This window comes from Muntiacus reevesi, chromosome X (assembly GCF_963930625.1).
Source record: "Muntiacus reevesi chromosome X, mMunRee1.1, whole genome shotgun sequence".
NCBI classification, from domain to species: Eukaryota; Metazoa; Chordata; class Mammalia; order Artiodactyla; family Cervidae; genus Muntiacus; species Muntiacus reevesi.
Genome location: NC_089271.1, coordinates 143621904 through 143648665, shown reverse-complemented (window position 1 = coordinate 143648665; position 26762 = coordinate 143621904). Strand labels below are relative to the sequence as shown.

The 26762-nt window shown below is 37.5% G+C and overlaps 1 protein-coding gene across 3 annotated transcripts in view; it reads left to right on the top strand.

The window, feature by feature from the left end:
- The window catches only part of RNF128 (ring finger protein 128), a 101151-nt gene that overhangs the window by 44464 nt on the left and 29925 nt on the right, over positions 1–26762 (top strand). The window lies entirely within an intron of this gene.

Genomic DNA, 26762 nt, shown 5'->3' with positions numbered 1-26762 from the left:
AATTTATGTCTTCAACTAAAGTGCTTCCACTGAACATGTTGGTGAATGTTGAATTCCATAATATAAAAATTCCATAATATAAAAATCAATATAGTGTGATGATGGATTGTTTTTCTAAGCACATAAGGAACTATTTCCCCTAGTACATGGAAGATGTGTCTTGTCTCATCTAGATTGCATTTAGTCTCTATTCTTAGGCTTCAATGGAGGAAATAGAGGAGAGTACCAAAGGTATTGTCTAAATTATTTTCTGATTATAAACTTAACTATGCTTCTTGCAGAAAACTTGGAAAATACAGAAAACTAAAAATAAGAGCTCCACATAATTCCACAGTGCAGAGACGGTATTGTTAATATCCCTTCTTGTCTCTTTTTCCATGTATGGGTATAGTTTGGTATCCTGCTTTTATCATGAATATTAATATAGTATTAAGAAAATACAGACAATTTAAAGGAAAACAGAAAAAGCCATACATGTAACCATTTTAGCATTTTGGGGTGTTTTTGTTGTCATTTTCGCCCTTTGCTCTGTATATGTATTATGTAAAGAATTATAATTATATACTAGATATGCAGTTTTGTATCCTACTTCTTGTTGTAAGCATTTTCCCATGTAATTAAAAATTGAAAGAGGGTTCTCTTATAAGCTGAAGATGGCAGTCTTTGGTGGGGGTGGGAATTGAGCTTCTTTTCCAATAACTAGCAAAAAGAAGTGCAGAATTGATGATGTGGAGGGATGTGAATTAGAACGTTTAAAACAAAAATATACCCCAGAGAGCTTTACAGAAAATATGCTAACTAGTCAAAAACATGATCTGGTCTAACCCATATTCATTGCCTATTGTGGCCTTGGCATTTTGAAAGATTTGATCACCATTTGTGCCTTAGTTCCTCTTCTCCTATAGTATTCTTATAATATTCCTATATTATAGGAATTAGGTCACAAATGAAGTACACCCAGTTTCCTTGTTGGCTTGCTTAAGCAGCACCTCATTGACTAAAATGCTTTTTCTTTTTTTTTTTTTAAAGATTTTATTTATTTATTTATTTTTCCTTTATTTTTATTAGTTGGAGGCTAATTATTTTACAATATTGTAGTGGTTTTTGCCATCCATTGACATGAATCAGCCATGGATTTACATGTGTTCCCCATCCTGAACCCCCCTCCCACCTCCCTCCCCATCCCATCCCTCTGGGTCATCCCAGTGCACCAGCCCCGAGTATCAAGTGTAAAATGACTTTTCTTATTCATGATGGCCACTGAACTATAAACTATTGTTGGGTTTTCCCCAAAGTTTACTTGATAGGGTACCACAAATACAGCTTAGAGGTGAATAATTTTTTGTATATGTAAATTTTATTGACGAATAATGTACATACCAAAAAGGTACAGAAATAATTAGTGCATAGCTCAGTGAATTTTCACAGAGTGAGCACACTTGTGTAACCAGCACCGGGATCAAGAAGCAGGATAGTCCCAGAACCCCAGAAGACTACCTTGTGCCCCACAATGAAGAATCTTTGAAGCAGCACAATTGTCAACTTTGTCTTCAGAGGAAATAACTTCTTACAGCATGTGGTAGGAGCCCACTCACCCACAGAAACAAATCCTACACTGCATTGGAGCTAGTTAACTGTGGTTGATCCTCAGCTACACACTGTAGGGAGTTATTTCCAAGCACTTTTTGACAAAGTTATTAAGCCAGTTCAGAATTGCCACATTTTGCTGCTAACACCCACTTTGGAGCCCTGTGGGCAAAGCAGAGCACAAGGGCCCTTTGTTATTTTTCCATTTCCTGTTCTGCCTCTTTCAGCTGTATGTATGTCTTTCTGTATATCATGACATATAATTATTGCCTGAATTTACCCCTAGGCTTGTTACAATATTGATTGCTTCCGGAAAGAAAGTTTGGTGATTCATGCCTGACTTCATGGGGTCTGTTAGGTTCAGAACCTAGACATGATTTACTTGGTTTTAATGCTTGAATGCTTAAGTTAGATGCAAATCAGTGATTTTGAGTTAACCCTATTTATTTTGACCTTTTTTTGAAAGAAGATGGTGCTTGAACTCACTTGGTATGTGTGTGTTTCTCTCAGGATATCAGTCATTATCATTTCAGATAAAATGTTGAATAAGCTTAGTTAAATGCTGCCTGCAACTAAAAAGTCTTAGCCTTTGAAAAGAAAACACACCAAAATGTTAACCATGGTTATATCCAGTTGGTGGAGTTATAAGTGATTATCGTTCTCTTCATTATAATTTGTCTCTATTTTATGAATTTCCTAAAATGAATGTTTTATACTTGTAATCAGAAAAATAATGTTATTTAAAAATCCAAAATACTCCTATAGTGTTCATAAATCCAAAAGAAAGCATTAATTATGTGACTATACCAATAGCAGGAACAAAGCATACCTAATGATAGAAATGATTTATAGACTATTATTAGAATTTAAAGAAGAATTACTTTGGTTTTTTGAATATATCTAGCTCACAAAATTGTTAGCATGGTCCTTTCTTGTTAATACTAACTGGTTTTTTCATATGTAAAATAAGCCTTGAACACTAAAGAACTTTAAAGACTGACTTTTTCTGTTTATAATAAAGAATGTTTCTCTTCTCTTTACCCTTTGTATTACGATTGGTATTTTTCCTTTCCCCCCTTTTATACATACCTTACATTTCTTTTTTTTGTCTGTTTCTTTTCCATAAGAGGCCTGCTTGCCCTCACAAGCCCTCTTCAATATCTTTTCTATTCAATACTTTTAAAATTAATGCTAAATTTAATAGCTTAATATGAAGAATCCAATATATATTGGCAGTTTTCACCCATGACACACTGAGTTCATCTGATGACAATTTGTTGTTCAGTCACTCAGTCGTGTCCAACTATTTGTGAGCCCATGGGCTGCAGCACCCCAGGCTTCGTCCTTCATTATTTCCTGGAGTTTGCTCAATTAACGTCCATTGAATCGGTGATGCCATCCAACCATTTCATTCTCTGTCATTCCCTTCTCCTTCTGCCTTCAATCTTTCCCAGTATCAGGGTCTTTTCCAATGAGTCAGCTGTTCGCATCAGGTGGCCATAGTGTTGGAGCTTCAGTCTCAGCATCAGTCTTTCCAATGAATATTCAGGGTTAAATAGGATGGACTGGTTTGATCTCCTTGCAGTCCAAGGGACTCTCAAGAGTCTTCTGCAACACCACAGTTTGAAAGCATCAATCTTTGGTGCTCAGCCTTCTTTATGGTCCAACTCTCGCATCCGTACATGACAACTGGAAAGACCGTAGCTTTCACTATATGGACCTTTGTCAGCAAAGTGATGTCTCTGCTTTTTAATATGCTGTCTAGGTTTTTCATAGCTTTTCTTTCAAGGAGCAAGTGTCTTTTAATTTCATGGCTGCAGTCACCATTCGCAGTGATTTTGGAGCCCAAGAAAATAAAGTCTGTCACTGTTTCCATTGTTTCCCCATCTGTTTACCATGAAGTGATGGGACCAGATGCCATGATCTTAGTTTTTTGAAAGCTGCATTTTAAGCCAGCTTATTCACTCTTCCTCTTTCACCTTCATCAAGAGGCTCTTTAGTTCTTCTTCACTTTCTTCCATAAGGGTGGTGTCATCTGCATATCTGAGGTTATTGATATTTCTCCCTGCAGTCTTAATTCCAGCTTGTACTTCATCCAGCCCGGCATTTTGTGTGATATACTCTGCATATAAGTTAAATAAGCAGGGTGACAGTATAAAACCTTGATGTACTCCTTTTCCAATTTTGAATCAGTCCATTGTTCCTTGTCTGGTTCTAACTGTTACTTCTTCACCTGCATACAGATTTCTCAGGAGGCAGGTAAGGTGGTCTGGTATTCCCATGTCTTGAAGAATTTTCCACAGTTTGTTGTGATCCACACAGTCAAAGGCTTTAGTGTAGTCAATGAAGCAGAAGTAGATGTTTTTCTGGAGCTCTCTTGCTTTTTCTGTGATCCAATGAATGTTGGCAATTTGATCTCTGGTTCCTCTGCCTTTTCTAAATCCAGCTTGAACATCTGGGAGTTCTCAGTTCACCTACTGTTGAAGTCTGTCTTGGAGAATTTTGACCATGACCTTGCTAGCTTGTGAAATGAGTGTAATTGTGTGGTAGTTTGAACATTCTTTGGCATTGCCTTTCTTTGGGATTAGAATGAAAACTGACCTTTTCCAGTCCTGTGGCTGCTGCTGAGTTTTCCAAGTTTGCTTGCATATTGAGTGCAGCACTTTCACAGCATCATCATTTAGAATTTGAAATAGCTCGGCTGGAATTCCATCACCTCCACTAGCTTTGTTTGTAGTGATGCTTCCTAAGGCCCATTCCACTTCGCACTCCAGGATGTCTGGCTCTAAGTGAGTAATCACACTGTGATAGTTATCTGGTGGCTCAAATCATGATCTCCTTATGGCAAAATTCAGACTTAAATTGAAGAAATAGGGAAAACCACTAGGCCATTCAGGTATGACCTAAATCAAATCCATTAACAATTATACAGTGAGAGTGACAAATAGATTCAAAGGATTAGATCTGATAGACAGAGTGCCTGAAGAATTGTGGACGGATGGAAGTTTGTAACATTGTACAGGAGGCACTGATGACAATAGCTTTTGTCATTCTAGAAAAGAGGAAGAAATTTTATGAGAATAAGGACAAAGGAGAATCATGGTATTCTTATTTTATACTTTATTAATGATGTGCAGAACATACAAGCTCAATCAAAATTGTATTTAACACATCATTAAAATTGAATTACAGATCTTCCTCGACTTATGATGGAGTTACATCCTGATAAACCCATCATAAATGGAAAATATCATAAGTCAAAAGTGCATTTAATACACCTAACCTACCTAACATGATAGCATGTTCTTTAACATGCTCAGAACATTTATATTAGCCTACAGTTGTGCAAAATCATCTAAAACAAAGCCTATTTGATCATAAAGTGTTGATTATCTCATGTAATTTATTGAACACTGTACTGAAAGTGAAAAACAGAATTATTGTATGGGTACACGATGGTGGTAACGGTATTAGTTGTTTACTTTCATGGTCACCTGGCTGTGTGCTGCTGCTCAGTGTCTCAAGAGAGGATCGTACCACTCATAAGTCACACGATCTTAAGTTGGGAACCTTCTGTACTTGTTTTTTGGGGTCTTCCCAGGTGGCGCAGTGGTAAAGAATCTGCCTGCCAATGCAGGAGATGCAAGAAATGCTGGTTCTATCCTTGAGTCAGGAATATCCCTTGGCAAAGGAAATGGCAACCCACTGCAGCATTCTTGCCTGGAAAATGCTATAGACAGACGAGCTTGTGGGCTACAGTCCATGAGATTGCAAAGAGTTAGACACAACTGAGCATGCATGTATTTGTTTTTTAAATTGGCATTTCCTTTGAAATAATATTTTGCTATGCACAGGTTGGTGGTTTGCACAAGAAACTGTCAAATTCAAGGGTAGCTGTTATACCACTTCTTTTCCTCTTAGGATACATTTTGTGTCCTAATTTTCTACATGCTTCCTTTGCCTTTCATAGCTCAATCAATTCTCAGGTCAGTTCAGTCGCTCAGTCGTGTCCGACTCTTTGCAACCCCATGAATCGCAGCACTCCAGGCCTCCCTGTCCATCACAAACTCCCAGAGTTTACTCAAAATCAAGTTCATCGAGTCAGTGATGCCATTCAGCCATCTCATCCTCTGTTGTCCCCTTCTCCTCCTGCCCCCAATCCCTCCCAGCATCAGGGTCTTTTCCAACGAGTCAACTCTTCGCATGAGGGGGCCCAAGTATTGGAGTTTCAGTTTCAGCATCAGTCCTTCAAATGAACACCCAGGACTGATCTCCTTTAGGATGGACTGGTTGGATCTCCTTACAGTCCAAGGGACTCTCAAGAGTCTTCTCCAACACCACAGTTCAAAAGCATCAATTCTTCGGTGCTCAGCTTTCTTCACATTCCAACTCTCACATCCATATATGACCACTGGAAAAACCATAGCCTTGACTAGACGGACCTTTGTTGACCAAGTAATGTCTCTGCTTTTTAATATGCTATCTAGGTTGGTCATAACTTTCCTTCCAAGGAGTAAGTGTCTTTTAATTTCATGGCTGCAGTCACCATTCGCAGTGATTTTGGAGCCCCAAAAAATAAAGTCTGACACTGTTTCCACTCTCTCCCCGTCTATTTCCCATGAGGTGATGGGACCAGATGCCATGATCTTAGTTTTCTGAATGTTGAACTTTAAGCCAACTTTTTCACTCTCCTCTTTCACTTTCATCAAGAGGCTTTTTAGTTCCTCTTCACTTTCTGCCATAAGGGTGGTGTCATCTGCATATCTGAGGTTATTGATATTTCTCCCGGCAATCTTGATTCCAGCTTGTGCTTCTTCCAGCCCGGCGTTTCTCATGATGTACTCTGCATATAAGTTAAATAAGCAGGGTGACACTATACAGCCTTGACATACTCCTTTTCCTATTTGGAACCAGTCTGTTGTTCCATGTCCAGTTCTAACTGTTGCTTCCTGACCTGCATACAGGTTTCTCAAGAGGCAAGTCAGGTGGTCTGGTATTCCCATCTCTTTTAGAATTTTCCACAGTTTATTGTGATCCACACAGTCAAAGGCTTTGGCATAGTCAATAAAGCAGAAATAAATGTTTTTCTGGAACTCTCTTGCTTTTTCAATGATCCAGTGGATGTTGGCAATTTGATCTCTGCTTCCTCTGCCTTTTCTAAAACCAGCTTGAACATCTGGAAGTTCACAGTTCATGTATTGCTGAAGCCTGGCTTGGAGAATTTTGAGCATTACTTTACTAGCGTGTGAGATGAGTGCAATTGTGCAGTAGTTTGAGCATTCTTTGGAATTGCCTTTCTTTGGGATTGGAATGAAAACTGACCTTTTCCAGTCCTGTGGCCACTGCTGAGTTTTCCAAGTTTGCTGGCATATTGAGTGCAGCACTTTCACAGCATCATCTTTCAGGATTTGAAATAGCTCGACTGGAATTCCATCACATCCACTAGCTTTGTTTGTAGTGATGCTTTGTAAGGCCCACTTGACTTTCCATTCTATGATGTCTGACTCTAGGTGAGTGATCACACCATTGTGATTATCTGGATTGTGAAGATCTTTTTTGTAGAGTTCTTCTGTGTATTCTTGCCTCTTCTTAATATCTTCTGCTTCTGTTAGGTCCATTCCATTTCTGTCCTTTATCGAGCTGATTTTTGCATGAAATGTTCCCTTGGTATCTCTAATTTTCTTGAAGAGATCTCTAGTCTTTCCCATTCTGTTGTTTTCCTCTATTTCTTTGCATTGTTCGCTGAGGAAGGCTTTCTTAGCTTTCCTTGCTATTCTTTGGAACTCTGCATTCAAATGCATTCAATCAATTCGATCTCACTTTTATTCTCTCTTGCTGAGTCCCATCTTTACAAAAAAATTTGAGCTTCTTTCTATGTGATGCCATTTCTTTTGAAGTGAAATTATTCATAAAGAAGCCAGTGCTGTCAATATCCTAACAACCTTAAATGTGTCCATAACTAACTCCCACAGTCTCTACAGAAACTTCCTGTCAACCACGTAATCCTCCTGATTAAATATGCATTTTTCTCATGTCCCAGCATTTAAGATATTTTATGTGTTTTGGTTTTTTTGCTTGCTTTCCTAGGTATTTCTGAGTTTTTTTTTCTGAGAAGTTTTATTATAAATTTGGGTTAAACAATTTGCTTTGAAGTTTTTAGTCCTCAAAGCATTTCACATGGAAATAATCTGGGGGTTAATTTGGGAGCTCAAACTCTGTTTACGAACATTACTATGGGAAAATGTATTTTCTCTAGTTCCAAACAACTCATTTGCAGATGAATTTTTGAAACGCAACCCATCAGTGTTTCTGTTGTGGTTTTTGTTTGTAGTGATAGCTCCATTAAATATAGTTTATTAGATTCCCCCCAATCATGCTAGTTTAGAGAGATTTCTCTACTTACTCAGTTTCTTTGTGATGTTGACGAAAGCACTACCTCACCTTTTACATGGTTTTTACCTTAAGGAATCTCCATTTTGTTTTCCTAACCTATGATCATCTCGGAGGTTGGCTTATTTTAATAGCATTTGTGATGTTCCCAAAAGTTTCAAGAATGTAATTTTGATTTGTGGCTTAGCCATTAACAGATTTCCAAGTCATTACGTCTTTTCTCATTTTAGAGGATTTCAGCAGCCATTCAGATGAAGGCTAGAAAAGTGTGATTATATTGAGCAAGGTTTTCATTAGTAGATATACACTAGCAACCTATATTTAACAGAATTCCAAAGTGCTTTGAGTTATAGGAGTGCTTCAAAGTTTTGCTTCCCACCACCATCATTTCATCTTGGCAAGAGAGCAGGATGTGTAGAAGAAACGGAAACTGGCCAGTGCAAAAGCATCAATCACCTCCCTTGCCCTAGACCTCAACCCTCCACCTACTTTGCTGCTTCTGTCTGACTGATGTCTTGGTTGAACTGGCAATCAAGACAAGGAAATTGACTTATTTTGACTAATGTAATTAAAGGCTAAGAGATTACCCTTTGTTAGCAAGGAAAGATACATGATTACTCTTTTTTATTTCAACCTATTATACCAAAGGTGAATGTGTTCTATTTGAAATTGGGAGATAGCATATTGCAATGGAAAAACAGATATCCTTGAGTCAGACTGCTCTTTTTTAATACCAGCCCTACTAATTAATATACATGTAGTCTTGGGCAAGTTGTTGACCTGAACTTCATTTATCTTGATTATATAAAGGGGGGTAATAATGCCCATTTCCTGTGATATTGTAAATAAAGTGTTTGGCCTGAGGTGGGTGTTTTGTGACTTAGTTCTCTTGAAACTTTTATTGACAGTTTTTTCTATTTTTAACTAAACATAATATTTCAACTTTGATTATTACAGCTGTTCACTACTGCATTTTGAAATAAGTAATTGCTTTATATATAGAAGTAGGAGAAAATGTGGCATCCAAATTGCTATTTTTCTGGCAGTTTTTGAGAAATGCAGGTAGAAATCACATAATCAAGAAACTGAAACAACTCTTGTCCTTCTCCCCTGTGTATTTCCATTTTAAGCAGCAGCAGGACTTTAAAATCAAGATGTTAAGCTCTAACAATGAAATGGCTTTAAACCTTTTGAGGGCAAAGTGGTCCAAAGATCGGGAACTGAGGAATGAGGTAGATTTTGACATAAAATCCAGATCTATCATGTAATAGCTTTGTGATCTTAACCAAATTAATCTCTATAACAGGACCTCCCAACCTCTGGGATCTAATGCCTGATGATCTGAGGTTGGGCTGATGTAATAATAGTAATTTAATAATAATTATTAATAGTAAATTAATAATTTTATTAGTAAAGTGCACAATAAATGTAATGCACTTGAATCATCCTGAAACCATCCTCCCACCAACCCCAGTCCATGGATAAATTGTTTTCCATGTAACTGGTGCCTGGTCTCAAAAAGACTGGGGATCACTGCTCTATAAGACTCCTCTGTTGAACGGGGGATGATAGTTGTACCTATTTCATAAGGTTATTATGAGGGATAAATTAGATGATATATAATGTACTTAGTACGTAGCCTTGTTCATTAAAAAATAGCTTAACCACCTCCTTACCCTCATGTATAGCCCTGTCTTGGAGACTGGCAATATATATCTCAGAACTTCTCAGAACCTCTGAGAAGTCTAGATGAGTCTAAAACACTTTAACTTTGTCTAATGCATTATTTTATAAACTTATTTATCTATAGAATGATTTTTATCTCAGAACCTCTGAGAAGTCTAGATGAGTCTAAAACACTTTAACTTTGTCTAATGCACTATTTTCTAAATTTATTTATCTATAGAATGATTTTTATCTCAGAATACTAATCATCTGAAACATAATTTGGAAAACACTGATTACCAAGCACTTGATAACTTCTTTTCTCTCTTACCTTTTCTCCCCCTCCCCCTCCCCCTCCCTCTGTCTTTCTGTGTTTCTCTTAGGCTGACCTCACACTTTAACTGTACCAAAGTCCTTTCAGTGTCAAGGAGTGACTACACCAGTTATCTCACTATGATAAGAAAGAATGTTTTCAGCTATGATGACAAACATTTAAGTTATGTTTCTTGGTACTAATATGGTACCTTTTATATCAAGTTAATGTAACTTTATAGTTCCACAGGTTTATTCTCCTTATTGAATTACAGAAACAATTTATTGTGAAAGGATAAAAACAAATGAGACAGGTTTGTGTTTGTTTTTATAAATTAGTGTATGGGCCTAACTTAGCTTAGCTTTTGTAATAATTAACACAGGAGGAAATTTAGTATTCTCAGTTAGCAGAGTGTTCCTATTTATGAATTTTTTATACTAAATGGTACCACAATTTCTGGAGAGGCATACCAAATTCTCTTTTTCTCTGATTCAGATACCTAGTAGAATACTAATTTAACATCTGTAACTTTTACCTGTGTAGGTTCTTGTGGCAGGATCAAAATGAATACCTTATCTCTCAACATAATGCTCTTTCTGATTTTAATGATTAATACAATTTCCAATCTAATTCCCCTGTTATAATAACTATACGTGAAGAGAAGACAAACAAAAAGAGGTTCCAATTGCAGCAAAAGTTTGAACACCCCTTTATGACCAGCCTTGTGACTGGATATTGTAGTAGGAGAATAGTAACAGGAAGTAGGTGAAGATAAACAATGACCTGGTCCTTTTCATCTAGGTTACATTTTCAGCCAGTGTTGCCTATTTTTTGGCTAATAGTGATATTTTTGTTTGGCACTCAAATATCAATAAAGGTAGGGCTCTTTATTGTTTGGTCACTCAGTCATGTCCGACTCTTTGCAACCTCATGGACTGACTGCAGCATGCCAGGCTTCCCTGTCCTTCACCATCTCCTGGAGCTTGCTCAAACTCATGTCCATTGAGTCGGTGATGCCATCCAACCATCTTGTCCTCTGTCGTCTCCTTCTCCTCCTGCCTTCTGTCTTTCTCAGTTTCAGAGTCTTTTTCAGTGAGTCTGATCTTTGCCTCAGGTGGCCAAAGTATTGGAGCTTCAGCTTCAACATCAGTCCTTCCAATGAATATTCAGGACTGATTTCCTTTAGGATGGACTAGTTGGATCTCCTTGCAGTCCAAGGGACTCTCAAGAGTCTTCTCCAACACCACAGTTTGAAAGTATCAATTCTTCAGTGCTCAGTCTTCTTTATGATCCAACCCTCACATCCATACATGACTACTGGAAAAACCATAGCTTTGACTATATAGACCTTTGTAGGCAAAGTAATGTCTCTGCTTTTTAATACGCTGTCTAGGTTTGTCATATCTTTTCTTCCAAGGAGCAAGCATCTTTTAATTTCACGGCTGCAGTCACTAGAGCTTTTAGACCTACACAAAAATGTCACTCTCTAGAGTCTGGCCATATTTAAGGTTCCGAGTACATTTTCCTTTCATACATTCTTGTACTAGTTTCACATGTTCTGGAAATTTGAGGGTTAAGTGGCAAGTGATGGAGGCCATATCTGAATTTTATTTTATGCCTAGGCTATGGCCTCCTTTTGTGCTTATCCCATCCCACACCCAATACAGTAGTAATTTATTCAGTGGGATTCTCCTTCTCAAGGTCTCACATTACAAGAAAACAGAATCAATGACTACAAGGAGAAAAGAGCACCATAATTTTCTAACATTTGTTTGTATACGTTTTCTTTCCTTGAAACCCCTAAATCTCCTGTTTAACTTTTTTTAACTGCTCAGTAAAAATCAGGTTATTTTTAACCTGTGATGTATATATTGTAAATCAGTAGTTCCTTTACCTTGAGCCATTAAATAGTCTTATCAGATTCTGAATAGTTCTGGATATTGTGCAGTTTATTATCCCAAAGGATTAAATACATTGATGCTATGGAGTTTACTGACTAGCATTCCTCTGGAAAACAGTAATAAATAGCAACAACAATGTTGAATTGATTTCTCGAAATCTTACCTCCCCCAAACAAAAACTGTAACAATAGAAAACTTTAGCATAAACATTTTAATGCGATCACAGAATACCCTTTTGACCAAATAACATACATACTAGAATTTCTGCCTGGCCTGGCAATAGCATATCTTATTATTTTCTTTTCCTCAGTATCAGCACAAATTTAAGGTGGTATAAACACTCAACTTGTTCCAATGCTTCAAGACCTTTTATGTCCTCTGAACTTCCTCATAAGTGCCCAAACAACCAATCTCCTAGTGAACCAGGATGGCTGACTGGGTTCTATCTTGAACTTGGCACTAAAATGATATCTGTCCAGCGCCTGAATGCAAGTGTGAAACTGTAGTGAACTCAAACTCAAGGATGGAGAGGGATTATTGTGACCATTAGTACTGCTCTGGCTATATGTTGATTTCAGTGGGATCAGCACTGAAGCAGTAACTGTCACACTAAACCCAAGATCTGCAGAGTAGGATTAGTATTTAATTTGTTACTTATTATAGATATGTCATTGCTGTAGACAGACGTGTCTTGAAGATACTCCATTTATGAATATAGGAAAGTGATGCATCTTTGACTGTTCACACAATTATCTTTAATGATGAATTTGTTTTCAGATTCAATCAAGATTCAAATTGTCACTAAATATAGCATTCTTTTTTTTTTTTCATTTATTTTTATTAGTTGGAGGCTAATTACTTTACAATATTGTAGTGGTTTTTGCCATACATTGACATGAATCAGCCATGGATTTACATGTGTCCCCCATCCTGAACCCCCCTCCCACCTCTCTCCCTATCCCATACCTCTGGGTCGTCCCAGTGCACCAGCCCCGAGCACTTGTCTCATGCATCCAACCTGGGCTGGTGATCTGTTTCACCATAGATAATACACATGTTTTGATGCTGTTCTCTCAAAACATCCCACCCTCGCCTTCTCCCACAGAGTCCAAAAGTCTGTTCTGTACATCTGTGTCTCTTTTTCTGTTTTGCATATAGGGTTATCATTACCATCTTTCTAAATTCCATATATATGTGTTAGTATACTATAATGGTCTTTATCTTTCTGGCTTACTTCACTCTGTATAATGGGCTCTAGTTTCATCCATCTCATTAGAACTGATTCAAGTGAATTCTTTTTAACGGCTGAGTAATATTCCATGGTGTATATGTACCACAGCTTCCTTATCCATTCGTCTGCTGATGGGCATCTAGGTTGCTTCCATGTCCTGACTATTATAAACAGTGCTGTGATAAACATTGGGGTGCACGTGTCTCTTTCAGATCTGGTTTCCTCAGTGTGTATGCCCAGAAGTGGGATTGCTTGGTCATATGGCAGTTCTATTTCCAGTTTTTTAAGAAATCTCCACACTGTTCTCCATAGCGGCTGTACTAGTTTGCATTCCCACCAACAGTGTAAGAGGGTTCCCTTTTCTCCACACCCTCTCCAGCATTTATTGCTTGTAGACTTTTGGATAGCAGCCATCCAGACTGGTGTGTAATGGTACCTCATTGTGGTTTTGATTTGCATTTCTCTGATAATGAGTGATGTTGAGCGTCTTTTCATGTGTTTGTTAACCATCTGTATGTCTTCTTTGGAATAATGTCTGTTTAGTTCTTTGGCCCATTTTTTGATTGGATCATTTATTTTTCTGGATTTGAGCTGCAGGTGTTGCTTGTATATTTTTGAGATTAATCCTTTGTCTGTTGTTTCGTTTGCTATTATTTTATCCCAATCTGAGGGCTGTCTTTTCACCTTGCTTATAGTTTTCTTTGTTGTGCAAAAACTTTTAAGTTTAATTAGGTCCCATTTGTTTATTTTTGCTTTTATTTCCAATAATATAGCATTCTTAAATTGCATTCATCAAACATTTGACATGTGTTATGTGCCAGGCACTCTGTTAGACATTGTAGTTTCAGTGATGAAAAACCCAGTCCCTAATGTGAAAGAGTCCATGGTTTAGTGAAACTCAGGTAAACCAGATAACCTCAAGAAAGCCTGCACTGGACAGTGTAAAACCTGGCTATCTAATGTAGATGAATCAGGATCTTATGAAAGGAGTCTGAACTTTATTTTGTAGGTGAATGAAGCTACAGAGCTTTACGGAGTCTGGTTAGGGATCTTTGGCAAAGAACTCTTTAAGAGCCTTTGGCAAAGGAATTATGTGAACATTTTTCCCATTTAGAAAATTTTATCTGGTAGCCATGAGGGGACTGAATTGAAGGACTGAGACTGGCAGCTTGGAAACTAGCTAACAGGTTGTTACAGTGATTTAGGTTGCACTAGTGTAAAGAACCCACCAGTCAATGCAGGAGATGTAAGAAATGCAAGTTTGATTCCTGGGTCAGGAAGATTCCCTGGAGGAGGGAATGGCAACCCACTCCAGTATTCTTGCCTGAAGAATCCCATGGACAGAGGAGCCTAGTGGGCTATAGTCCAAGGGGTTGCAAAGACTTGGACACAACTGGAGTAACTTAGCACAGCACAGTGATTTAAGTAAGACACAATGGTGACAATGGAGCTGTGTTAGAAAAGAAATGGGCCTGTTTCTTATGTGGCCGATTTTCTAACTTCTTTCTGTGAAGTACTTACTGATAAAAACAAAATAAGTCTTTCTGGCTTACTTCACTCTGTATAATAGGCTCCAGTTTTATCCATCTCATTAGAACTGATTCAAATGTATTCTTTTTAATGGCTGAGTAATATTCCATTGTGTATATGTACACCAATACAGTATACTAACACATATATATGGAATTCAGAAAGATGGTAATGATAACCCTATATGCAAGACAGAAAAAGAGACACAGATGTATAGAACAGACTTTTGGGCTCTATGGGAGAAGGCGAGGGTGGGATGATCTGAGAGAACAGCATCGAAACATGTATATTATCAAGTGTGAAACAGATCACCAGCCCAGGTTGGACGCATGAGGCAAGTGCTCGGGGCTGGTGCACTCGGAAGACCCAGAGGGATGGGATGGGGAGGGAGGTGGGAGGGGGGATCAGGATGGGGAACACATGTAAATCCATGGCCGATTCATGTCAATGTATGGCAAAAACCACTACAATATTGTAAAGTAATTAGCCTCCAACTAATAAAAATAATTGGGAAGAAAACAAAAACAAAGACAAAAAAACCCAAAATAAGTCTATTGGCAAAGTCTTTTTATGCAAAGTCAAGGATTGGCATTGTTCTGGCTAGAGTGACTGGACCACTGTCTGGAAATTCCTTGGCCATAACATCAGTCAAGTTATAATCAAACTCCAGCCAGTACTTCTAAAAGTATGGGTCACAGACTACATGCAGTCAACGAATCCACAGAACTTGTTAAACTGCAGTTTCCCAAGACTCACCCCAGACATACTGAATTAGGGAATGGGGCCCAGGGATTTCAATGTTTTAACAAGTTTTCCAGGTAATTCTCATGCATGTTAAAGTTTGAGGATCATTGATCTAGTCCCATAGTTTTCAAAATATGATCTCAGAGCACTGCTCCCTGAGATTCTTTCAGGCACCCATGAGGTCAAAACTATTTTCATAATACTATGTAGACATTATTTGCAGAATTCACTGTGTTGACATTTACACGGATGGTTTAAAAGCAGTGGTGGGTAAAAACTGCTGGTACCTTAGCACCAATTAAGATAGAAGCAGCAAACTATATTGTATACATTCTATGCATTTGCAGTAAAAAGGAAATGCCAGTTTCACTTAGGACTGTTCTTGATGTAACAGTAAGAATAATTAATTTTTTTTGAATCTCTACACAGCTTTTTTTTTTTTTTTTTTGCCTGTTCTGTGTGGTGACAATGGGATGTAGTTGCAAAGCACTCATGTAACTGAGGTGTGAGCCAAACTAGCTGTTATCTCCAAACAACTGCTTTTTAACTTGAAAGAACTACCAACAAACAATGGTTATTCAGTCTGGGGTATCTGGAAGACCTTTTGTCAAAAATGAACTAAGTGAATCTGTCCTTTGTATGCTAAGTCGCTTCAGTCATGTCCAACTCTTTGTGACCCTATGGACTGTAGCCTGCCAGGCTCCTCTGTCCATGCGATTCTTTAGTCAAGAGTACTGGAGTGGTTAGCCACGCCCTCCTCCAGGGGATCTTCCTGACCAAGGGATCAAACCTGTGGCTCTTGCAGCTACTGCATTGCAGGCAGAATCTTTACCGCTGAACCACCAGGGGAGCCCTTTCAGAGAAAACAAATGACAGCATTTGCTGCTAATGGTAAAATTTAAGTGTTCAAACAAAAATTAGGATTTTGGAAAACTTTTACCTACCACATGAGCTTGACAGTTTCTAAAACTTAGACTTTTCCAGTGAAAACTGTAGCAATATTAACAATCTTGATTTTTTATGTTATTGTATAATCTTTAAATGAGTCACTATTTAAAAAATCTGCATAATTCGATGAATCAGTACTCTCCAGATGACCAACACATGGTGTCACAAAACCATGCATAGATAAAGGATCCATTCAATATATTAGATCAATGGATTTTCATTTAGCTAAGTACAAGGAATTGATTGATAGGATTTCAAATTCTCCCTTGCACCTAATATTTAAGAAACTACCACTTATTGAGTTTTGTTGTAATGTAAAAGAAGAATATGTACAATTATTTGAAAATGCTATTAAAACACTCCTCAATCTTCTGATTACATCTTTGTGTGAGTACAGATTTACCTTCATATATTTCAACCAGAAAAACAGATCATAGTTAGGTCTAATGCAGAAGCAGGTATGAAGATACAACTGTCTTCTACTGCCTGACATTAAAGAGGTTTACACAAATGACAGTGCCACTTATGACATTTTTTGGAAAAATAGTTATTTTTAATAAAAGTGTTAATTGCATTAATATATATTTATAGCTATTATATATGAATGAATAAATATTTCTAAAATTCCTTTTAATTTCTAATATGGTTTATATGAATAGAAATAATCTACATAAACAAAAGTTCTTTGGAGAGTTTAAAGGAATCCTAAATCCAGAAATTTAGAGAAATGCTGATCTAGCCCTTGGGTTCTTAACAATGTTCTAAACATTACCACTTGTGGAAATCAGAATAGGCCTGGCAGGATTAGGTTTTTTAATAAGAATCCTAAAAATTGTTTACCTGTGAATATGGTGTCATCAAAAAATTATGCTTCTGTGACCTTTTGGACAGTATTGTTTCTAATTTTCTAGTGCCTTTAATGCGCTATTTCCTGAAAGTTCCAGCTGCCTGAAATTTTTTGGTGCCATATCGAATTATTCCCTAAAGTATTATTACCGTCAAAATCTTACAGCAGAAGTACTTGGGGATACAGGGCAGAAAGAAAGTCAGCTTGTTGAACTACCCATGGCTGTGTGCCTCTGTTTCACTTGTTGGCTTAAAAGAATGATAATAAAAGGTGATTTTGGTCATCTTCACTGCCACCACCCCTCCCTCAAAAAGATGATTTGTAACAGTGTAAGAACAATGGCTTTAACCAACAGGCAACCTGTACTAATACCTGTTTCATATTCTACAATAGACTAGAATTTACCTAAAGGCTAGTTAGGAGTGTACATCTGTCCTAAGTCACTTCAGTCATGACCGACTCTTTGCGACCCTATGGATTATAGCCCACCAGGCTCCTCTGTCCGTGGGATTCTCCAGGCAAGAATACTGGAGTGGGTTGCCATGCCCTCCTCCAGGGGGTCTTCCTGATCCAGGGAGCAAACCAGTGCCTCCCTGCATTCCTGCAAGATCTTCTGCAGTTCCTGCATTTCAGGCGAATTCTTTACCTCTAAGCCACCAGGGAAGCCCCATAACACATTAAAGGGATGTGCAGTACTGGTTTGTCTGGTTCCCAGTAAACCACAGACATATATTTCCAGATACTTTTAAGAAAGTACTTGTATATTTGTTTGTTGAGGTGCAATGATAAAAATTAATTTTTTAATTGAGAGCTGCTATGAAACAGTCAATTGAAGAAACTAAATTTGGTTTGTTGGTAACTGGTAGTAACCAGAAGTGAGCAAAAAACAAGTTGTCACAAAACAGGAACTTGCATAAAGAGAGGTTAGTTTGGCTTAAAAGTTTAGATAATTTTTTGTACTCTTTTTAAAAAAATTCCACTTAGGACTGCTTGGTTTGGGGAGCCTTGGTATCCCTCTTTGAAATACATTGAGCTTCCTCAGTTGTCCAATAGGGAAGGAAACTGAGCCTTTAAAAGCTATTTCGTGAGGACTTCCCTGGTGGTGCAGCGGTTGAGACTGTGCTTCCACTGCAGGGGTGCGGGTTCAAGCCCTGGTTAGTGAACTAAGGTCCCAAATGCCATGGTGGTGTAGGCCAAAAAAAAAGCTATTGTGGACAAATGAATATTTAAGTTCACTTGAATTGGTTCCAGATTTTCTAAAGGAGGAAATGTTTGTTAGAAAATTGTGTTGAAATTCACCATACCTAGATCTTGTTCATTCCAGATACAAGTGAATTCAGAAGCGTTGGCCCCATTTTAACATCAGAATGAATGTGAGTTTAGTTTTTTAAGAGCTACTTTGGCTTTCAGTTGCCCTTATTATTTGTAAACCACTCATTGTGAAGACTTATTTCCTAATATTAAAAGTGAAAAACTGGTTGAAAGAAATAATAGAACAGTTTCCTCACCTCCTTGTATTTTGTGATTGAATGCCAAGATGCTGTAAGTATGTCATCATTATGCTCAGGATATTTCATATTTTATAAAATATTTTAGAGTTCATTTTACATTTTGACACGTTACTATTAAAATGTGGGAGAGAAAGATCCTGAAGCACAGAGCTCACTGCATGGTTTGCATTTGACAAATAATTTATTCAATGAGTTTGTCTGTGTTCACAAATAAATAAGATTAGACCCAGACCATAATATCATTGGAGATATTGGAGAAGAAAGTGATAACCCACTCCAGTATTCTTCCCTGGAGAATCCCATGGACAGAGGAGCCTGGTGGGTTACAGTCCATGGAGTCATAAAGAGTCAGACACGACTGAGGCAAATGAAGCAAGCATAATATCATTGGGCTTCCCTAGTGGTCCACGGGTAAAGAATCCTGTCAATGCAGGAGACTTGGGTTCAATCCCTGGGTTGGGAAGATCCCCTGGAGAAGGGAACAGCTACCCACTCCAGTGTTCTTGCCTAGGAGATCCCATGGACAGAGGAACCTTGCAGGCTACAGTCCATGGGGCCACAAGAGTGTCAAACATGACTTAGTGACTAAACAACAACAATAATTTCATTAGTTTTTTGAAAGAAATGAATGAGATTGGTCACCAGCAGGATCCTAGTGTCAAATTTCTATATATTATGAATAATAACTATGAAGTGTTTTTTGCCAGTAGTGATGAAGATACTAATTATAATTGAATGATATTTTAATTGAATGATATTCAGTAACAGTAGTAAGAGTTGCCACAGCCTATTTTATTTTCTTTGTTCCCAAGATAAGCACATGCCAAAACCTTTATTCATTGTTTTTTTTTTCTCAAACTGTAAACATTTTATTTTCTATTGGGGTGTGGCCAATTAACACTAGTAGTAAAGGATGCACCTGAAAGTATAAGAGACTTGGGTTTCAGATGCTGGTTTGATCCCTGAGTTGGAAAGATTTCTTGGAGTAGGAAATGGCAACCCACTGCAGTATTCTTGCCTGGAAAATTCCATGGACAGAGGAGCTTAGCAGGCTAAAGTTCATGGAGCCGCAAAGAGTCGGACATGACTGAGCGCACACACACATATAGCCAGTTAACAATGTTATGGTAGTTTTAGGTGAACAGCGAAGGGACTCAGCCATACATATACATGTATCCATTATTCATTGTTGAACATTTGAGATTAAGAGTCTAAATTTCCTTTTATGCTAAATTATCATCTATTCCTAATCTGTCTCTTCTCCCAAAATACCCTAGATAGCAGAGTGAAAATGTGAGAAACTTGAGCCACATCATGTTATTAATGGTTTTTAAGTGGGAAGTTCAAAGATTCCCTATAGAATTGAGTAACTGCTACATTTTGTCTATCAAGATAAGTGTCAAAGTTTTGCTGGACCCGGAACGTGTATTTAAACAACAAGGGTTCAGATTAGCTATTCTTGACCATTAACTTGTCAACTATAAAGTGATGTTAACACACTAGAATTGTAAACATGACAGCTTTTCCTTTTTGCTTTTCAACTCTGAAAATTTATCAGAGACAAAGCATTAAAATTTATAAATAAGTCCTTGAAACAAAGTGCAGATTTAGAGAGATTTAAATCCTGAAATTACAGCTGTTCTGTGATCAGGGTTTAGGCCATTAACGTTTGTTCTCCAATTAATGATCAGTTTTCTTCATATGACACTTTTAGTCTATTAAAGATTTTTCTTTTGGCGGGGAAGAGGTGCTATGATTTTTGGAAAAACAATGAAATTAATAAATAGCTGGTTTGAAAATTCCATAAGGGTAGCAGGAGAAAATTGTCTTATTCCTTTGCCAAAATTGATTTTAGAAGCTTAGTACAGCCCTGCCTCCTTCAGGCAAAAGCTGCAACCCAGTGGTGTGATTCCCACTTCAAAGTTATTTTTGTCACATTATACTTCTTCCCTCCCTCAAACTCTAGTCCATTTCTGGTTTCCAATTTTTAAATAAAGAGTTCTACTAAGTTCAGAAATATCAAAACAAGTACAGTTTGTTATATTACAAATTACTGGACATTGAAAGAAAATAGTCTTTTTTATGTAGGAAGCAATTCTACTAACCCAGTATCAGTTCAGAATGCGGTTTGGAAATTATTGTTTTCTATTACTGACCATGAAAATGGATATGTACAATTAATTTTTCAGGCTTAGTTCATATTCCTAATGGTGAAAGGCTAATATACAGGAGACATCTGCAAATGCCTAGAGGGCAGGGACTATATTTTATTCCTTTCTGTGGCCCCAAGGCCTAGCATAGTGTCTGTCGTGTGTGTAAATACTTCCAAAATACTTAATGAGTTTCAAGGTATTATCTTCTGTATAAGTGATCCACAAGAAGATTAATTGAACCATAGCCTTGATCTTTTTAACACTATGTTGTAATTAGCTGGGCTGTGCAACCCATATTTTGCTTCCTAGGCTTGGTCCTTTCCAAAGGAGATAGTTGTTATAGCAAAGTTGTTGGACAGAAAAGTGGAACACTTGACAACTTGTTTAAGAATATGTATTAGTGCACTGCATTGGTTTTAAAGATCAACTGTAAGAATGGTTTAAGGAAATAACAATAATGTTAAAGATTGTGGCAAAAATATTTGCATGTAATATGTTATTGTACTACTATGAGAGAATAAACTGATATGCAAAATTCTACAGTATAAATGATATAGGTTAGTAATAAATGACTAACTTTTTATACAGAATATGCTGTGTGAGACTTTAAAAAATCACTTACAAAGTTATTAATTTTAATTTGAGAGGTTTAGAATCAGCTGAAGCATAATAACAGCCTCCTGAATTTCCATTATTTTAAAGACAAGAAGAAAGCTTAAGGGAGAAAAAGACTTGGCCTGCCTGCTGTAGTAAGACACACACAGACTCACTCACTCACTCACCCCAGTCAGAAAAAGATTTTTTTTTCTTTTCCACAAAAAGAAGTCTGACTGTTCTTCTTTGAAGTTTTGGGGTACATATTCTTTGGGTTTTAACAGAGTAGCAAGTAGAAAAACAAATTTAACTTGGGGCTGTACATGAACTTTGACTTTTTAAAGTAAGTATGAAAAAGTGAAAAGAATAAGCAAAGTATTAATAATTTTGCTATAATTGTATACTATATGTATTTAAGTTTTGACTCTATAATGTCCAGTGGTGCACTGGAGTTTTCTGACTCAGCCAATTGTACCCATATTTTCCTAACTCCACATTTTTGTGGCCATTGTTGTTGTTTGTTGTTTAGTCAGTAAGTCATGTCTGATTCTTTTGTGACCCCATGGGCCATAGCCCATCAGGTTCCTCTGTCCGTGGGATTTCCCAGGCAAGAATACTGGAGTAGTTTGCCATTTCCTTCTCTAGGGGATCTTCTCAACCCAGGTATTGAATCCATGTCTTCTGCTTGGCCAGCAGATTCCTTACCACAGCAGCCACCAGGGAAGCCACTTATATGGCCATAGGAGTAGTATTTATGACATGGAAATTGGCACACACTACAAATCAAGGCTTCTTCCATCTCCCTCAAGAGCCAGTCGTTAAATCTTACTACTCCCTCCTCCAATGTACCTATTTACTTTTCATTTTTTACTGTCAAATAATAGCTTTAGGTTTCACTGAAGATAAAGAACTGATGTAGAATGATGGTGAAGAGCAGAGACACTGAAGCCAAGCAACCTGGTTTCAGATACCAACTCTGCATGTATTAGCTTGTGTTATCCTAGGCAAGTTAGTCAGTCTTATCTCTAATAGGAAAATGGCAATGCCTATCTTGTAGGGTTGATATAAGGATTAAATATGTTAATACAGGTAAAACACTTAGAATAAGGTCTAGTTTATAGATCTTATCTGGCAACTTGAATTATCCAGAAAGTAGCCAGGATTCAGGAAGTAAAAATATCACTGAGCAACCAATCTAAATATCAGAGGGTACTTGCCCCGAACCCCTCAAGTTCTCTCTGGGAGCCTGTTTTACTCTTTGCTTTGATCCAAGCTTGATTGACTTTTCAGAGCTGACAGTAGGTTAGAGGTATAAAATTAGAAAGAGTGAAAAGAAGCAACAAGTGACAAGCTGTCTCCCCCAAAGAAAACTACCCAAAGTGAGAGCTCATAAGTGAGTCAGACTGGATGATCTCTAAGGTTGATTCTAGCTCCCCAAATCTGTGACTTTGCTGGAAAATCATAGCAGTTTTGGGACAAATAGCCTAGTTACTATATTAAATAATGGTTTACAAAGATGATTCACTATCAATAGTAAATCATAATCAGTATATCCTAGTTAGGAAAGTAGGGCAGTATGGATGGCTTTTTTAAATGTCCATTCAAAATTGTTGAAATTAAGTATGTGCATGAAACGTTTTTATTAAACTTGGGAATTTTGCTTATATGGAGTACCTAATTCCCTGACAATACTAGATAAAGGAGAGTGTTGCTATAGTTAACTAAAAGACAGAGGGAGTATGGCATGCCAATTGAAATGCAAAAGAAAATAAACTACTAGTTAGAAGTTAAAACCCAAGTGACAGGGGAACAAAGAGGAAATACTTACATTCTCACTTGGAACTTGGGGGGAAAATAGCATAGAAGGCAACATTTGAACTGGGAGTTAAGTAATACATAGGCAGAAAAGGGATGAGGAGTGTCAGCAGATGTAGGACATTTTAGGCTGAGAGAACAGAATGAAAAAAAGGAAAGTTATGAAAAGTGAAAGATACTAGCCGATCCTATGTGACTGGATGGATCCAAGTGTTCATGAGATATGGTTGTAGTGGAGATACATCAAACTGGAAAAGTTGGTTTGGGACCAGATCATATAAGGCTTTAAATACTAGGCCAAGAAGTCAGAAATTTAATGAGTAATAAGGAGCCAGTAAAGATTTTTGAGCAGGGAAGAGTCATGATCCAACTACATAATGGCAAAAGTCAACCAGGATGGTAAACACTGATGAAACTTTAAGGGAAGGGGGAAATTTGGAGTCAAGAGTGACCAGTTACGTTACTGAAGTAGTTCAGTCAAAGAAATTATGAGGGCCTATTATATAGGCAACAGGAACAGAATGGAGGTTCTGAAAATGAGAGATGCTAAGGAAGTTTTATCTATTGCATGCATGCATGCTCAGTCGCTAAGTCATGTCTGACTCTTTGGGACCCTGTGGACTGTAGGCTGCCAGGCTCCTGTGTCTATGCGATTTCCCAGGCAAGAATACTGGAGTCAGTTGCTATTTCCTTCTCCAGGGGATCTTCCTGACCCAGGGGTCGAACCTGTGGCTCCTGCCTCATCTCCTGCATTGCAGGCGAATTCTTTACCGCTGAGTCACCCAGGAAGCCTGTAATCTATTGGGCTGGCCAAAATGTTAATTTGGTTTTTTCCATATGATGTTACAGAAAAACCCAAGCGAACTCTTTAGCCACCCCAATACATGAGACTGACTAGGTTAGCAGGGGGTATTCAAATGTGATTCTGATGTCACTAAACCTGGTGACCAGTGGGTTGTGATGCCATTAACTGTAACCAGGAACAGTGGAGGGGGAGCAGTCTTTAAATAGTCACAAGGGTGTAAAGACTAGGAGATGTATAATAATGCTTAGAAATAGGACTTTTATATGATTAGAAAGCTAATTTAATAGATAGTTGTAATACATATAGCATATATGAATATGAATTGGGGTAATTGAAGCACAGCATTGTTCCTTATGTGTAGACAGTGTACATTTCTTGACTCTCCTCGTTTTTTAATCTCCATTTGACCACGAAGGCCAGTATATTCCTGATCATCCACCCCTGCCACCCACCTCATATCTTCTAAAAGAATGAAAATGTACTTCTATTAGTAAAAAACATTTATATACGCATCTGTGATTTAAAAAGAAGTCTTTAGAAATACCATATATTCCTAAACCTCATTTTTAGAATGATCTATACAAATATTATACATTTTACAGTATCAGAAGTGAATGCTATAGTTAATCAAAACTTTATAACCAGAAGCTTTCCTGACAGATAGCTTGTAGAGAAAAGCCAAATAATTACAAAATAGAATTGAAATAATTTCCCACATTGCAGGCAGACGCTTTAAACTCTGAGCCCTCACTCAGAGTAACCTCTGCCCAGGTTCAATCCCTGGGTTGGGAAGATCCCCTGGAGAAGGAAATGGCAACCCACTCCAGTATTCTTGCCTGTGAAATCCCATGGACGGAGGAGCCTGGTGGGTTACAGTCCATGGGGTCGCAAAGAGTCAGACATGACTGAGTGGCTTCACTTTGACTTTCTGTGCTTTTAGTGCCAAGGCTAGAAACTTAAAGCTCCCAAATAAAGAGAAAAATCAGTCTCTCTCTGGCAAAATAGCCGGTTATTTAGGACCGTGTGCATCATATACTGATAGAGGAAAGAGATACAACAGAAGACATTTTAGCCTCATTCACTTTCTGCTGCTTTTGAAATTTTACTCATGTAAGTGAGGAGAAAGTGAGTCTTCAGTGTTACCAAACTGAGTAATGGCAAATGAGTCAGCAGTAATATAAAAGGGTTTAACTGAATGGCTATCCTGTGATAAAATAATGTCTTTTGGGACTTTAAGGATCTCTAATACCCTGTGAATATATTTTTTGAGTTAGTAACTTCAAGTGAGGGGAAAATCTTGATCTTTTGTAGACTTTGGCCATTGGGGACCATAAATTTAGGAGATTACTTAGGTAATAATTCTGCTATAGGCATTGCCATTTCAGGTTTGTACTCTTGATTTGATCATTGAAAGTGTGAATAGCAAAGAACTCTAAACTTTTCCTAAACATTACTGAAACTAGAAGGAATATAAACCATGATAAGCATTGGACTGGTAAGAGTAACATTCTCACACCATTGGGAAAGATTGGGAAAGATAATGTCTGTCCTTTATTTTTATCACAACATTTATAAAGTTGGTAAAGCGGGAGATGTTACAGAGATTTAGCCTTTAGATTAAGACTTCTAGACCATTAGACTAAATACAAAGTTTAGTCTCATTTCAGACTTGACTTTAGTTGGAGTTGAATGGAAACACATTTCTATCAATTGTACATGTTATATTCATTGCTAACCTGATTCAGTTCAGTTCAGTCGCTCAGTCGTGTCTGACTCTTTGCGACACCATGAATCGCAGCACACCAGGCCTCCCTGTCCATCACCTAACTCCCGGAGTTTACTCAAACTCATGTCCATTGAGTCGGTGATGCCATCCAGCCATCTCATCCTCTGTTGTCCCCTTCTCCTCCTACCCCCAATCCCTCCCAGCATCAGGGTCTTTTCAATGAGTCAACTCTTTGCATGAGGTGGCCAAAGTCCATGCAAAACCTTAGGGCACCTTGGACAAATTTTATATTGCTTTTGAGGATATAGAAAAATGGCACACGGACATATATATATATATACACACACACATATATAGTGTGTATATATGTATATATATATATATATATATATATATATATATATATATATATATATATATATATATATATATAGGTTGTCCATTTGGACTGTAATCATTATCAAAAATTACTAATCCTGATATATATATCCTTATACATTTTATTTTTCTTTATTTTTTTGACTATGTTGCATGTGGGATGTGGAATCTTAGTTTCCCAACCAGGAATCGAACCCATGGCCCCAGAAGTGGAAGTGTGGAGTCTTAACCACCAGACCTCAAGGGAAGTCCCTTCCTTATACATTTTAGTAGCAGTTTCATGAGATAGTCTATCACTTTATAAATTCAGAAATACATAGTTAAATTTTTCGTTTTTCCCAAATCTCAGATTCTCTAGGAGAATTCCCTTCTATCCAGGTGACTACTTTAAGAAAACCTTCCCAAATAATAAAAATAAATGGAAAAAAAAAGAGAAAACCTTCATGTAAGAGGCAAATTGGGCCCCAAGGCCAATAATACTTTTGAATTATAGGTAGTAAACCTGAGAAGGGGGGAGGTATTTATTATATATGAATATCATGGCTTGCTTACTAAACTATGAGTTCCTTAAGGTCAGTAACCAAGTCTTAGTATGCTTATATTCCCTGTAACTTACATATACAC